Source organism: Eupeodes corollae, chromosome 3, assembly GCF_945859685.1.
Source record: "Eupeodes corollae chromosome 3, idEupCoro1.1, whole genome shotgun sequence".
In the NCBI taxonomy this organism is placed as follows: domain Eukaryota; kingdom Metazoa; phylum Arthropoda; class Insecta; order Diptera; family Syrphidae; genus Eupeodes; species Eupeodes corollae.
The window spans coordinates 118,919,755-118,935,224 of record NC_079149.1 but is presented as its reverse complement, the minus strand read 5'-3'; positions in this window follow the sequence as shown (position 1 = coordinate 118,935,224).

Sequence of the window (15,470 nt, the reverse complement as noted above, 5' to 3'; positions counted from 1 at the left end):
CACCTATGTATGACTTTATAGAAAGGTTTGTATGTATGTTAGTATGTGTATGTTGTTGGCAAAAGTATTCTGCATTTTTTAATGCATTATGAATTGATTGGGTGAGAAAAACCCACATATTAAATTTGAACAAACAAGAAGAAACGAAAAAGAGAAAAACCAAACCGTATCCGCAATGTCTTACTTTTAAAACTTTTAAATTGTTTAAAAGGATTTCAAGATACGTTAGCTGCATCGTCGTTCAGCTTTATTTTACTCGTACTATATTCGTGTTTTATATGAAATCTCATTCAGAAAATTGTTAGTAAAATAGAAAGAACAAAAATTATTATAGAAAAGTGATGCAGGAAATCATAGTTAAAGAAGCAGGGTATGCAGTTGATGAAAAGAATTCTCAAGCTGATTTTAAGCCAAGCTGCTGCTTCTTCTTCTTCTATATTATGGTTGGTGAAAGTTAATTTTCCAACTTTCGAACTTTGATAAGGCGCAAAACCCTATACCTACAACGCCAAACCCCAAAAACCAACCCAAATACCACCCACCCACATGAATGTTGTAGTATAACTTTTTTGGCAGCACCCTTAGAAGAAGTATAGAAAAATACCTCTGGATATGTGCAAGGAGCTATATCTAGCGGTCTAGAAGAAGAAGAATTTTGTTTTTTTTTTGTGTATTGTGTTTAACTTTAGGAAGTTCATTCCTTTCTTCTTTTTTTTGGTTAAGATTATAAAGGAAATTAATCTACCTACTTAGAGAACTATAGAGCAGATGATGTAGATAATAAGGATCAGAATTGTCACGTGCTGACTACTACCACTCATTAACATTGAACTAAACAAATAACTGAAGCATTTAAACTTATTGAATAAGGATGTAGGAATGGATGAATGTCTGCTCTACTGTATGCCTTTTTGTGGCCATAACAACTATTAGAAATTAGATAAGTTGTTATTGTGTTTTAATGTTGTGAAATTAAATAAAAAAGTTTCCCAATTTTATTGCACATGTGCATAGTCTATTCAAAGTTTTTTATTTGGCATCAAATATTATTGGCATCATTCCCCTTCAAAAGTTTTGAATAGTTCAGACGTTTAATTTGGTTAATCTAAGAATTTCATCAAGCCTTTGATGATAGAAACAAAATACAAGGTTTAAAGATTATTTTTTTAACTGTCTGCAAAGTTCTTAAGTTTGAAACAACTTTTTTAGATACAATTAAGGACGATGTTAAGAACTGATCTTTCTATAGGCCCCTGAGTAGATTCGAGTTTTCTCAAACTTTGTACGTACATGCTCCAGGTTTGAGAACCAAAGGTTCAAACCGGAAGAACAGCCATATCGAATACATTTTTTTCTTGATGTTTCACTTACTTTTGCTTCAAATACGTTCTTAAGGTTCCATACCTGCTTCCAATTATTGAAAATTCTTCTTTGTATTTCTTTCTCCATTCGATTCTTGAATGATATGATCTATCCCAAGTAGATGTATTCTTGAACGTATTCAAATGTATCTCTTCCTATGTTTATTTGAATCTCTGCACTGTAAGTCATGAGTTTAGTTTTAGTTTGACTTATTTCCAATCCTGCTGTTTTAAAACATTTTTATAATTTTTTAATAATTGCTTGGGATTTCTGCAAAACGAAGATAAGAATGTTTTCCGCCGTCTATGTTGAAGCCAAGGTTTTCAATGTCTATGCCTCTAAATATTTCTTCCAACAATGCACTGAAAAGTGCTGGTGAAAGAGGATATCCTTGTTTTACTACTCTGCCTATTGTAAACGTTGGACCTTTAACTTCAGTTGTTATTTGTGATGTACTCTTCATTTATAAGATTCTTAATATTCTTATAATTTTGTGCTGGATACCTTGCTGCTTTGAGGCTTGCCATATTTTAACATGTTCTACAGAATCGAATGCCTTGTAAAAATCAACAAATGCTATATATACGAGGTCTTTGTTGTACTCCACACTTTTCTCAATCAGTGGGTTGCATGATTGAAGATGGTCTGTGGTAGAATATCCCGATCGAAAAACCAGCTTGTTCTTTTGGTTTATTTCTGTTAAATGTATCTTTACATCTTCTAAATAGACATTTAGCGTATACTTTGTATATTATTGATACATATAAGGCTTATTGGTCTTTAATTATTATTATCATCTTTTTTACCCTTTTTGTAAATGAGGATTATGTTTGATTCAAAGTTTGATTAAATTTAAATGTTAAAACATTTAAGATTGAACTTTTTCAAATTTTAAGCATTTTCTCTTGTATGCCGTCACTTCCAAAGTTTTTTCCCGACTTCAATTCGTTGATCGATTCTTCCACTTCCGATTTCAAAAGCATTAGAAAGCAATCATAATGATACAAATCTGGCATTTCTGAAGCGGTTTGGTCAAAAGTTAACTTTGAATGGTATCTTAACCCTTATGCTTAATAATACAAAACTTTTAGAAATATTGACAGAGGTGAATAATTAATAAATAATAATTAAAATATATAAGAGGACCTAAAGAATATAGTTCTAGTTATTTTTAAATTTATGGCTCTCTGTTTTGTTTCATGTTTAAAAAGCTTCCAACTTGACGTAAGGACACCCAGTCTACTCACAATTTTATTTTTACATAGTTTCTAGAAAAAAGCTCCAACATTTTTTAAACACATTTTAGAGTTTCTTTGAAAAACTTTAGAGGTTTTAAGTTTTAACACCTACACTTAGAATACAAATAATTAGCATTAAAAAAATATATGTTTGAAGCTAATGAATTTAAAACAGTTTTAACACCTACACTTAGAAATCTTAAAATTTATAGTAAAAAACAAAATTAAGTTCTTCTAGCAAAAACCATTGCTCATCACTTTGCAAAGTTTATTTTCCTAGCTTATCATCGCTAGAATATATAAAAAGAATCTTTGATAGGGTGTGTTTTCCGAGTTGCTATAACGCTGTAGGTAAAACTAGTTGTATACATGTATCCTTAAGCTCTATGTGCATTATCCACTTTATCCAATATAGTTGCGAGAACTGTTAATCAAAAATGTTTCTTCAATTGACAGTTCTTAAATTGATGATCGACCATGAAGTAGCCACGAAGTATTATTATTCCTTCATCCTTTTTCTGTTGGTTATCATTCATAATTTTTTTTCTTCTGTTTCCCTCTCTTAAGTTTTCTCTCTATCAGTCTTTTAGTTCTAACCTACCTTGGAAAACTTCTATTGGATAAAATGAAGACAGAAAAAAGAAATATCAGAGAATAAACTGCAATTTTTCATTTTCTTGTCAAAGAAATGAAAATAATGGAAATAGGTGTGGATAAAGTTTTTCTTCGTTTCCTCGCGTTAGATATTGCACCACCAACAACACCAATACCATCACCACCATGACCAATCGATAAGAAGAACCTCAAGCTTTGGAATATCGAAGAATAAGAAGAAGAGGATTTTCTTTATATAGTATACAAGGAGTTTTATTTTATTACATTCTTTTCTTTCTTTCTTCTTTTTGGATTACCAGAGAGATTTTTTTGGTCTTTCTTTTTTCTAAGTTTTTCGCTTTCTCACGAAGACAAAGTTTTGAAATTGTTTACTATGGACGAACAGTTTTTTGTAGCCACAACATAACACTATCACTATCCTTTCTCCTGCGAGTTATAGAATTGTGGAATGTCCTTTAAGCTACTTTTAGGTTTTATTTTTCGAGTGCATTACATCCCCACACAAACGACGATGATGACAACGACAAAGACGGCTTTGACTGTCTTGAAAATTTCCTTTGTTTATTTGTTTGCATCGGGGTTGTTTTTCAATCGTCTTTCGTCCTTATATCAGTATTTGAGCTATTCGAGAGCGAAATAAGTTTAAAAAAATATATGTACCTACCCCAGCAAACAATTGGTAAAATGAATTCATTTCGTATCAAAAAAAAAACGCCAACAAAAAAGGATCCAAAACAATTCATGTGGATGAAATGCAATGCAATTTGTTTCGACGATTGGAAATACCATTAATCCTTCTATATTCTATGAATTTAACTTAGCTGATGGAAAAGCAACACTATTTTCTTTCCCTCTCCTCCGCTGTCACCATCACCAAAATTGTCTCAGCATTACCATCAGCAAGGAGCAAAAGGAAGTTAAATATTTTCGTGGAAATGTCGCTTGTTGACGAAGATGCTCTTCATTTTGTTTAATGTATATGTGAACACACAATGGAAAAGTGTTTTTTAATAGCAAAAACAAGGATAATTGCTCTGTCTCAGTTGTATGTAGTTAAACAAAATAAATTGTCTCCTGTTCGTATATACATATGTATATGTATGTATATAACACAACATTATAGAGCTAGCAACGAACGTTTAGTGTATCTGCGATGTGTTTCTTGCAAGAGACATACAAGATTATGTGTAGCTTTTTAAGTGACACTTTATGCAAATTTCTATCCGTTTATCATAATTATGTACAGTACCTTGAGAAAGAAAGTTTACAAAAATATCATTTTCTTAGAATTTACTGAGGAACTTTGTCTCAAAGAAATAGAGTCTAAAATTTCAAAAATTGATCAAATTTTAATTTCTATGAAATATTAATCAAGTATTTGAAATACTTCTAGGATAGAGCCATTTTAAAGTCTTATAATTGCTTACACTTTATTGCTCTAATAAAATATGAAGTCTGAGAGTAAAATTTATTCTCGCCTGTGTCGGTGACTGTTTTATGTGTGCAAAATGTATGTTTTGTGTAAATTTATATTCATCATGTCACCCTATATTTATTAAACAAAGAGTTTCATATTATAATTTTGTTGTTATTTCTTAAGATTTGTTCAACTTTTTGTTATTTCGTTCTTCTTTCAAGACGAAGTTTTGTATTTTGTAGAATTATTATTTGTTTGCTTTTTTATTTCATTTAATATTATGACTTTCCTCGCATCCACTTTTACTTGGTGGAATATCATTTATTTTGTTGTCAAATAAATTATAATTGAAATATTGCTTGGAGTTTTTGTATAAATTTTAATCATTAGAATATAATTTTCTTGTGCATTTATTTATGAATGTGTTTAGGAAGAGAGGTACGAGTAAATTATATCATATAGAAGAATGAAAAGTAGTATTAAAAGTTAAAGTTCAAAATTACAAAAATACAATGATACTTATCTTAAATTGCTTTATATTTGTAATCTGTGTGTATATTGTAACATGATATATGTATGTATGTATATATTTGCATTACTTTTTAAGATGATATTACTTTGGTTTAAGGTTTTTCTCATTTTCCATTCTTAGACAATATAAAGACTAGTTATGGAATCATAGGAAACTTGAGATTTGTATTAAAATTTAATTACGCATAATAACTAAGTACAGTATTTATTATTATTTTGAAAATATAAAAAATGTGTTTTTTTTCAAACTAATTTATTTAAACATATTAGTTGAGAATAAGATTTTTTTTCAAAATTAAATATTCAAAACAGCGAACATTTTAGCAGAATTAATTTTAAATATACTACATATTACTAGTAGTTTATTGGATCAAAATTGCCAATTTTTGATAGTTTTGAAAGCTATAACAAAAATGTTATTTAAAATACAAAAAATAAGAATATCTTTAAAACCTGAGGATGTTTCTTTTAAGAACTTAAAAAATGTATTTCTAAAAATCTTGATACATTTCTGAATGTTTACAGTACAAAACCTACGAATAAAGATTTTGAGTATCAGTAAAAAGTTTGTTTTATTTCTCAAAATGATTTGGGCTTATTTCATTTTGTGAAAGTGCAATATGACCAACTTTTGAAAACTAGAAAATTATTTGACCTTTTTCAAGAAAGTGGTAAGACAATTCTTAAAATGTGAAACTGATTTTTTAATAAAAAAAAAACAAACAAAGTGAAAGACTTATGAATTTAGATTTTGAAATAAAAATCGTTTTACTAAAACTAATTACAAATAAAGTATTTTTCAATAAGGGTGGGTAGATGTTGAAATGGAATAAAACAAGCTGTGTGTGAGGTACATATGTACTAAGTCGGATCTTTTACTGGTGTAGGCCCAAGTCCCGACGCAAAATTCGCCATGTTGAAGTCTGCCGAAGACCGAACTCTTGTGCACTGCTAGGAATAGACTGCCTTGGGTTCTGCTGTACATTTTTACCGATCGCGGCGATGTTCCTGGCTGATCTTGGGTTGCTCGAACGTCCGTGTGTTGGCTTATTGCTTACTGAATCGGTCGTCTTTAACGCTGAAGAGTCGACTGTGAAGAGCCACCACATCTACCGTAAAATAAGCGCAGTAAGCCGTAAAATAAGCGCAGTAAGCTTAATGTTTGCGTTAACGAACAATCATTTTGATATTAAAGTTGTATCATTTGAACGTGATATTTATTCGTGTAACTTGCCATGATTATTTTGCATAAATAACTGAATAATAAACAACAGATTTGACAGATGCCATCATTACAAAACGGCCACCATTGGGCACCAAAATCTACCAACTCCAATTGAAGAATCTTTCAAAAGTTACACGGATTTGAAATCGAAACTAAATTGAATTTTACTTCTCAATGAAAATCAATCAATACAAAATTGTTCAAAATAGTTTTCTACTACAAGAAATGAATGTTTGAAGGCGTATATCTCAAATAAAATAAAACAACGATTTAACACTTACTTTTTTAAATTTAAGACAAAGTTATGCAAAAAAATCAATTTACTTTTATTTTCTCTGTAAGCATAAAATGTACTAGTAATTCTACTTGTAGTTGGTTAAAATATCTTAAGAACTAAAAGATGTATAAAACTAATGTAGGTTTATTATAAGAAAATTCTATTTTCCGTTTTTTTACGAATAAAAAATAAACTTTTTTTTATTCAAAAAACTTTAGAACAAGTAAAATATATTGAATTTAAACTCATTTAATTTAATACTTAATAGTATATTTCTTTATTTGAAATTTTTCACAAGTGGGTGTTTCTAAAACATCCTTTCCGACACCTGCTGTTTACATTGGTAACACTCGTCCTGCAAGTTATACACGTCTTTTTATTTCTGAAGTATGAAATGTAATTATTATAGTCACTCAATAAGTTACTAATTCTCGCTAAAATAACAAAATTGTTGACCACTCACTCATCGACCATTCTACAAACTTTGCACTTATCTCCTAAGAGGTTTTTGTATCCATTTTTATAATATGACATTAAAAATAGTTGTAGGTAAATAAAAAATAAAGTCCTTGTACTTGTATTTAAAATCTTAGCTTAAAAGTGGCTCTCAAGAGTTTGAAAATGTCTAAGTCTAAGTTGTCTTCAGTTTTAACTCTCAACATCAAAAACAAAAAACAAACAAATAGTCGCCTTAATAGCTGTTCGATTGCATAGCAAAAGAGAATAAAATAATTTTTCTTCTTACCAAAAGGATACAAGACGAAAAATATCAAAAAAAGAAAAAGAAAACTAAAACAACAAAAATAGATGAAAGGACTCTCACAGATGTTTTTCAGACTTTCAGTTCCCAACGGAAAGATAATATTTTTGTATTGTTGTTATAAAATGGCAGACTTCACTTATCTATCTTTTGTGTTAGTTATAGTTATGTTGTATATATATATTTATAGAAAGCATCACTATACTTTTACACATCCCCAAAAGAATATACAAACGATTGAAATCCTGGCGCATATAAACTTGACTCGAACTGTTTGTGTCTATTGCTTTATGTTATTCTTATACAAATGTATACTATATGGAGGACAAGCTAAGAGAAAATGCCGAAGATTTTGTTTGCCAAAAATCTATTTTTGTTGATTTATTCAATTCGAATGATATGGCAGGAGCAGATCTAGAAGACATTATCCTTCATATAAAAATATACATATATTGAATTGGGGTATGTACTTTCAAACTGTTAAGTGAAGAGCAAACTGATTTGATACTTGTAGGGTAAGTACTAAGTCCAGAGGAAGGCTTAAATATCTTCATCTACAAATATTTTAACTTTGTAAAAAGAAATATTCATATTTGAATGCTGATTCTTCAATTATGAAAACATTGGTGAAGATTTAATTATAAATGGTCTTTCAACAGCAGGTTTAATTAAACTAATAACTTTCCATTCCGTTTGCCGACTTGTCTTGCTTAAAAGATTTATAGGTTGTCGTGTTTTGTTAAAAAAGCTGTCAGTTGCATTATTTTCTGAGAGATATCTACAATTAGTTTGAAGGCAATATTTTTGGGTAGAACCTAAATTTTTATCAAGTGTTAGCATTATATTTTGTATGTTTTTATTTTTTGTAAGAAAACTGTCATTTCGATTTTTCTCAAAATGTTACCAAGTGTCATAAACGTCATTTTTCTTGCATACATCTATTTTGGAGATAAAATAATTTTTTTTCGTAAATTATTTAAGGTGACAATTATTTTTTTTCAGTTTTTTTATATATAAAAAAACTGTTAATTTTATTTTTACCCAAAAATATAATAAAACATTTAATTTAAGTCGCTAGCGTTATTGGTTCGTGAGATATTTTGGGTTATCTTAAATGGTCACCTTCTTTTAAAGTTGCTTTGATAAAAAAAACTACCCGCTTAATTTTTTTCTTTAAAGTCCTTTTTGCATCTTTCTGAATTATTTTCCGTTTAACAAAATTTATTTGAAGTTGATATCTCTACTGAGCTTTGGACGAAGAAAGAAACTTAATGAAGGTACGTACACACACACGCACAGACATCTCTCTAAAAATCTTTTATTTAGCCTCTAGGAGCCTTGAAGAAATGTCAAAATGTTCAATTCGACAATTCGGACCGATTACAATAACTTCCTATGGGAAGTTTATAAGTGAATTAAAAGTCATGGCTTCGATTGAAGCAGCACATGTGTACATTTTGGTTTTATCGAATTGTGGAGCTTTTACGTAGGCAATATCTTTAAAATGAGCAAAGAAGGTGGCCAATGAGCCTTAACCTATTAAATCATAAGATTACCGTGGCCAACTGTACTTATCTTAAAAGACTTTTCCATTGCGTCTTTATTATAAAATTTCGATTGTTTTTTTATTGTCATTAAAAAATTCATATTCATTAAATTACTATCCTAACACTCTTAGTATTGAAAACTTTGCTTTTAGAGATATCGACTTAATTAACTTAATTAATTAATAATTGTACAGATATTATCATACACATTTCATAGAGCCCAATATATTTTCATTTTTTTTTAAATATTTGTAAGTACTTTTCTTTCCAAAAAATGTAAAATCACCTATCACCAAATTCAATTCTGTCATTCTCACTGGTATGGCTCTTTATGGGCACGACAAATATGAAGATACTCGTATCAATGAAGTTCAAATCCCAAATTTTTTTAAGAAGATTAGATTCTTAGATTTATTGGGTACGATTTCCTGGACCTTTCATTAATACCTTTTTTGATTATTCTCAAAACATTTTGAGATGCTCTTTCCATTGACACTTCTCAAATCAGCAGTTTTTATTGATCTTTAACCCTATTTAAAATATTTAATCTAATGTTATATTTCATTGAGACATTGACTGATAATTTTTGTAGGTTCTAAAATACTTTTTAAGACTATTCAAAATATTGTTCAATAAAAAATAAGGCCACACTAAAACGAAGACATTTATTAGCTATTTTTGTTTATTTTAATTATATTTACATTTTAAGGTACTGGACATGTTCATTTTGTTTTATTTTTTATTGTAATAATTTGTATTGCCAAATAAAGTTCCAATATTGGTGTGTCCTTATTGAGGCAATAATATATTGCTGGCTTATTTCACAGATGCAGCAATGATCAACTATTCAAATGAAATATCAAAGATCATAAAACACAGATAAAATCAAGAAAGAATTTTTTGATATTTCCAAAGTTTCTATACTCTACTCCTTGGTTATTGGTAATAATGAAGCAGGAATAAAAGCAAAACCAAATTAAGACAGTATATGCAAATTATTTCTTTCATTTTTCTGTTGGTACAAACCTAAACATCCATAGATATATTTTTCCTTGTCGTTAAGAACGGAAAAACCTATCAAGTTTTGGTATTTGAATTTCAAAAAGCATCAAGTACACAACAACAAATAAATAAGAGCAAAAAAAGCTATCCCGAAAAGTCAAAGCATCATATATTTAATACAAACAAACGCTTTTCCCAAAAAGTAAAACAAAAACATCTTGGCCATATGCATTGAAAAAGTTTTTACCATTTGCCGAAAAACCCGAAAACTGAAACGCACACACGCGTTGATGATTTCATTTATATTCATGAAAATTGAGTTTTCCTCTGGCGCTGCACATCGTAATATGCATTTATGCAAGTGTTTGAAGCTATTTTAAGGAATCCACATACCTATAGCTAGCTTTAGCGTCTATAGATCTAGAGATACACCTATGGAGTATCTACATTCCACATGGTACTATACACGTGAATGTTAAAAGTCGACAGAGAAATAAACAAACTTTTCTGCAGAAAATATGCAAGCCAGCACCACAAATAGACCACTGTATTTACAGTTTTTTTTGGTTAGTTTTTTGTCTGAATAAAATCATCCCACAACAGCCACAGAGCTGGAATTATAAGGCTCTGGCAGGATCCAGGAGCTTCTATGTTGTTTCATAAGACTCCGTGTGAATGTGAAACAGCAGAGCATCAGAATCAGAATCAAAAGCACAAAATGTGCGCTCTACGGTTTTATTGTAAATTTTATTGTGTTGAATCCCATGTTTTTGGCTGCATAAATATCATAGACATGAATGGTTAGCTTAAAAATGTAATCACAAAGCCATAACATTTTATTTGTTCTTTTTGTATCTTTTGATTCTCTGGATGATGATAATGATGACGGTGATGAGGTTGTTGATCAAATAAATATTTTTTTAATTCCTTGATAGTAGCTTATGGGAGGTTTTTTTTTAGGTGTACAAAAACGAAGGCTTCTCTATCGGTTCAACTTACCGATTTCCTGGTAAAAATTTAACAAAAATTGATGACCTGATGAAATCAGAGGTTTATAAGGGCTACGATGTGAAACCAGAATTTGCGTGATATCAATTTCATATTTCTCCTTAATCCACTTCCAACAGTGCAGATTTTTTTAACAATGATGATGGGTCTTTTAAGCCAACCAAAAGGAATCAAAATTCAATTTCAATGTGTGCGTGAATTTTCAGAATTTTATAATTGTGATTCAGACTTCTCTGTAAAAAAACTTTTAGTAATTCGAAGAAGCGAGTAATGTTTCGGAATTCTATTATATTGATTTTTATATTGTATCTATTTTCTTAAATGTTTATTTCTTGAAACCTTCATATTTAAGAGGTGTCTTGTTAAATTTTGGATATAAAAGCAGTATCCGTATCAGGAATAAATTAAAATATGAGAAATATTTGTTTACATACAAAAATAGAAGAGAAAGCCTTTTGTTGAAAATTAAGGAAATTAACCGTTACCGTTCACCAATTTATGTCATCAAAATTACTAGTTTTGGTGTTAACTCATCCAAAAAATTGGGATATGCGAAGGACTAAGTTCTTCTGAATGATGTAAAATTGTCTGTCTTGATTTGTTCTTCAAACTTTAATGTGTATGGGTGATACATATTTTGTAAATGTGGTTAATTTACAATCGCACGAACTTTCTATTTGATTTCTCAAGAAAACCTTAGTTTAGAAAATTTTAAATCGGACAGCGTTTTCTCTTTTTTAGATATTGAATTTTGGAAAAAAAAAATAGTATGTAAGGTTTTTTTAAACATCCAAAAAAATTAAATTTTTATCATCAAATATTATGAATATTATATTCTCGAAGCAAACAATGTACCCACAGTTGTTCCAATGAATGAATTGCTAAAAGTTTCGATGCCTCAGCCAAACTTCTGAATAGTAAACCTTGCTTTCGATTCTATGGGTCATATTCATAGTTCTTTGATAAGTTCTGATTTTGTCTTTGCTAAATTAAACTTCAGTGTATGTTATTCATAGACAATTAAATACCATTTTAAAACAATAATCTGGACTCTAAAAATAAACATGACGGTACCTATGTGTAAGCTGTTTCTAAATCTATTAAATTAAGTTACGAGACATTTAATTTGAAAATTTAAAAACAAAAATTAAAATGTCAAAAAACTTAAGGATATACATATATCAATATTTTGATATTTTGCTAGATTTTGGAATGCTACCAACTGACAAAAAACGAAAGCTCTACTTAACCTTGAAATAGATGAAGATGATTTGTATGAAAGGTATCGATTCGAGAATATAAAACTGTCAAGTTTATGATTGACCTTCTAAATATTATAGATCGAAATTCAATGAAACCTATATGTTAAATTTGGATTCCAGTTCAAATAGACTCGGGTTTAAAATATGACTATGAATATGACCTAAGTGTTTAGGGTACAAAATTACACTAAGTCCTTTGTTTTCCCTTACTCTGTCCAGAACTTTGTTTGTAGTCAAAATTAATTTTATAAATGTTGCAAAAAAGAGAACAACTAGAAATTTAATGTCAGTCATAAAAAGTTTTTATGCATCCAAAATAAACTTGTCCGCGGCGAAAAGAAGTTGACTAGAATAAAGTAAAATATTATGAAAGTCATTTATTAAAATAAGTAAAAGAAGGGGTCCCAGATGGCTACCTTGGGGCACACATGAAAACAAATTCAACCCGACCCTTAAGATACGGTTCCAACTATTTCAAAAACTTAAAATTCCCTTACTAAAATAAAGTGACTTACTCTATTAAACGTCTTTTAAGTCGGTATAAGTTGCATAAATTTGGTGTCATTTAGGCGGTGAAACATATTTATTAACTAAAAATGTCAGTTCAGTTTTTGTATACACGAAAATTTACAAATCGGACGGTAGTTGGATATTTGCTGCTTAGGCGCTAATTTGGGAACAGGGCTTAAGAATGATTGCTTCCATACTGTACAAAATTTTCTGTACTCAAGAGAACTCTTTAAAATAAAGAAAATCGACTTAGCAAAAGGATTTACTATTTTTTTAGGGTTAGATTCAATTAATACAATATAATTTTTAAATACAAATTTGTGTTTTTTACTTGCGACATATAGGAACTATATGGCAAGTTTTGCATTCGTGCAAAATTTCGAACTCGAGATTTTAATCAAACATGATATTACGATGGTAGAGAAGTCGAAAAAAGTGGGTCCCGCGATTCCGTCCGGTCGGTTTTGTCTGTCTGTCCACGCTCCTACAGCCTAAACCATTGCTTCGATTGAGTTCAAACTCAGAAGTTAAGGTTTTGAGCAGATTCGCGTTAGGCGTTTTTTTCATTTTTTTTTTAAAATCGAAACTAACAGTGGCCCCCATACAATTTTTTTGGTCAAAAACCGAAAATTCGAATTTTCTCAAAAACAAACCGATAGATTTTTTTTAAATTTTCTCTAAAATTTTATTTTTTAACTTGGCTTCTTTTTATAAGAAAACCATATTTTTGTATTGCTCAGGAAAGGTACCGCTCATAGAACCGTTATTTTGTTTTTTTAATTTTCTCAGCAACTTATGAACTGATTTTAATAATTTTTTTTCTGAATAAGCTCCTATATTGCCTTAACAATATTTGATTAACAAAAATGCAATTTTTAATTGTTTGGAGTTTTTAAAAAATATTGAATTTTTATTTTTCAAAACTCTATATCTCAAAAACGGGTCAACAGTTTTTTACGAAATTCAAACGTAAGACGTATATTTACAATCACTAAACAACTGCATTCCAAAAATATTTTTAGAACAAAATTGGAAAATTTTATATATAAAAAATTAATTTAAAAAAAAACCGCTCTAACGATTTTCAAAATAAAAATTTGAAAAATCAACGGTTTTTTTATTTATAAAATGGCATTTAAATTTTTGAAGACAAACTTCTTTTTCAGGTAAAATTTTGAATCTTAAAATATTATTTTTTAAATTTTTTTAACTGTACATGAGCCCGAAAGAGCGCATTATTTTGACAAAATTGTAATTACATTCCTATCTTTCATCCAAATTAATGCATTTGGTACACATTTATATGATATATTTAATCAACAATCTATTTTAAAGAGTCTATCAAGAAGTATTATCTTGGTAACTTTGTATTTGTGATTTTAAAATATTATTCTTTACGAATAAGGTTGTTTCACACATGATTTACTGGCCTTCGCCTATATAAAAAAATAAATACTTAGTACCTACAAGTTAAAGAAACGTTCCAGAGAGAGTATATGTATTTTCTATTAGAATCACTTTTTCAACGCATACACATTGTACCTATTTATAAAGGTATAACGTACAACTTCTACAACTACTGCTTACGTGTCATTTCTTAACTAAAATCCAAAACGCACAAGAGCCTGTAAACAACACATTAACAGCAATTTCTTGTACTTGTTCGTATGCTTGTTTTTTAAAACTTTAGTGAAAAAAATAGACTGAACGTAATAACTCCATGTTTGCGCTGAAAACTTAAGAAGGAATGTAGTATGTTCCTTCTAGCCACCAATAGCATTCCTTCATTATCATCATAAACATGTCCTTATCTATCTATCTTCATAAAGCTAAGCACGCCAAGTGAACTATTCTATGGTCGTTTTAGACATCTACCTGCTACCTAACTACATAACCAATAGGCGATCGCCTTACAATTTAAACATTCATGGTCTGCCTCTTTCTTATCTTATTTATTTTCCATCCTGGTTCTTCTAATATGAAATTACAATAAAGCTATCTAAAGGAAAAGAGCTTTTAAGGAACAAGTTGAATCTATATGAATCGTATTGTAGCTTTATAGTTAATAGAAACCATTTTTTATATACAAAGATCGTACACAAGTAAAAGCAGACTTATGAATGGAAATAAAAACAAATATCGGTAAAAGATCCTAAACAGCTGACTTAAGCATGCAAAAGTTTGTTTCATCCCCTTATTATATACAATAATAAGCCATTTTTTTTGTTATATAAAGTGTATTGATATAAATAAAACAAAAACAAATTCATCAACCTTCATATGAAAGCTCTTTATGTGAAAACATATACGAGGATAGACTCAAATAAAATGAAGGAAATTTTGTTGACTTTTTGGGTCGAAAATTAATTATCTCCCTTATTCTGCTGGCTGCTTATGGGAACGGGAATTATATTTTTCTCTCGCTCCCGCTGAATTTCTCCACTTTCGATACTAACGCCACGCCAACGACTCGGCATCTGGTCGCCCTAAAAGTGTTTGCTCATGAGAGTACTATGGTTTTCATATACAAAGATCGTGCGGTTTTTTTGACAATTCAAATGGCATTTATATCTTTGAAGCCAAACTTATTTTACAGGTATATTTTTAAATCTCATATAAGTACTTTTTTAAACAGACTCTTTGCATACAGGAGCAAGTTCGTGCGACCCAGTCGTGCATTTTATTTTAATTTGTATTTACAATTATTAAAAGCGGT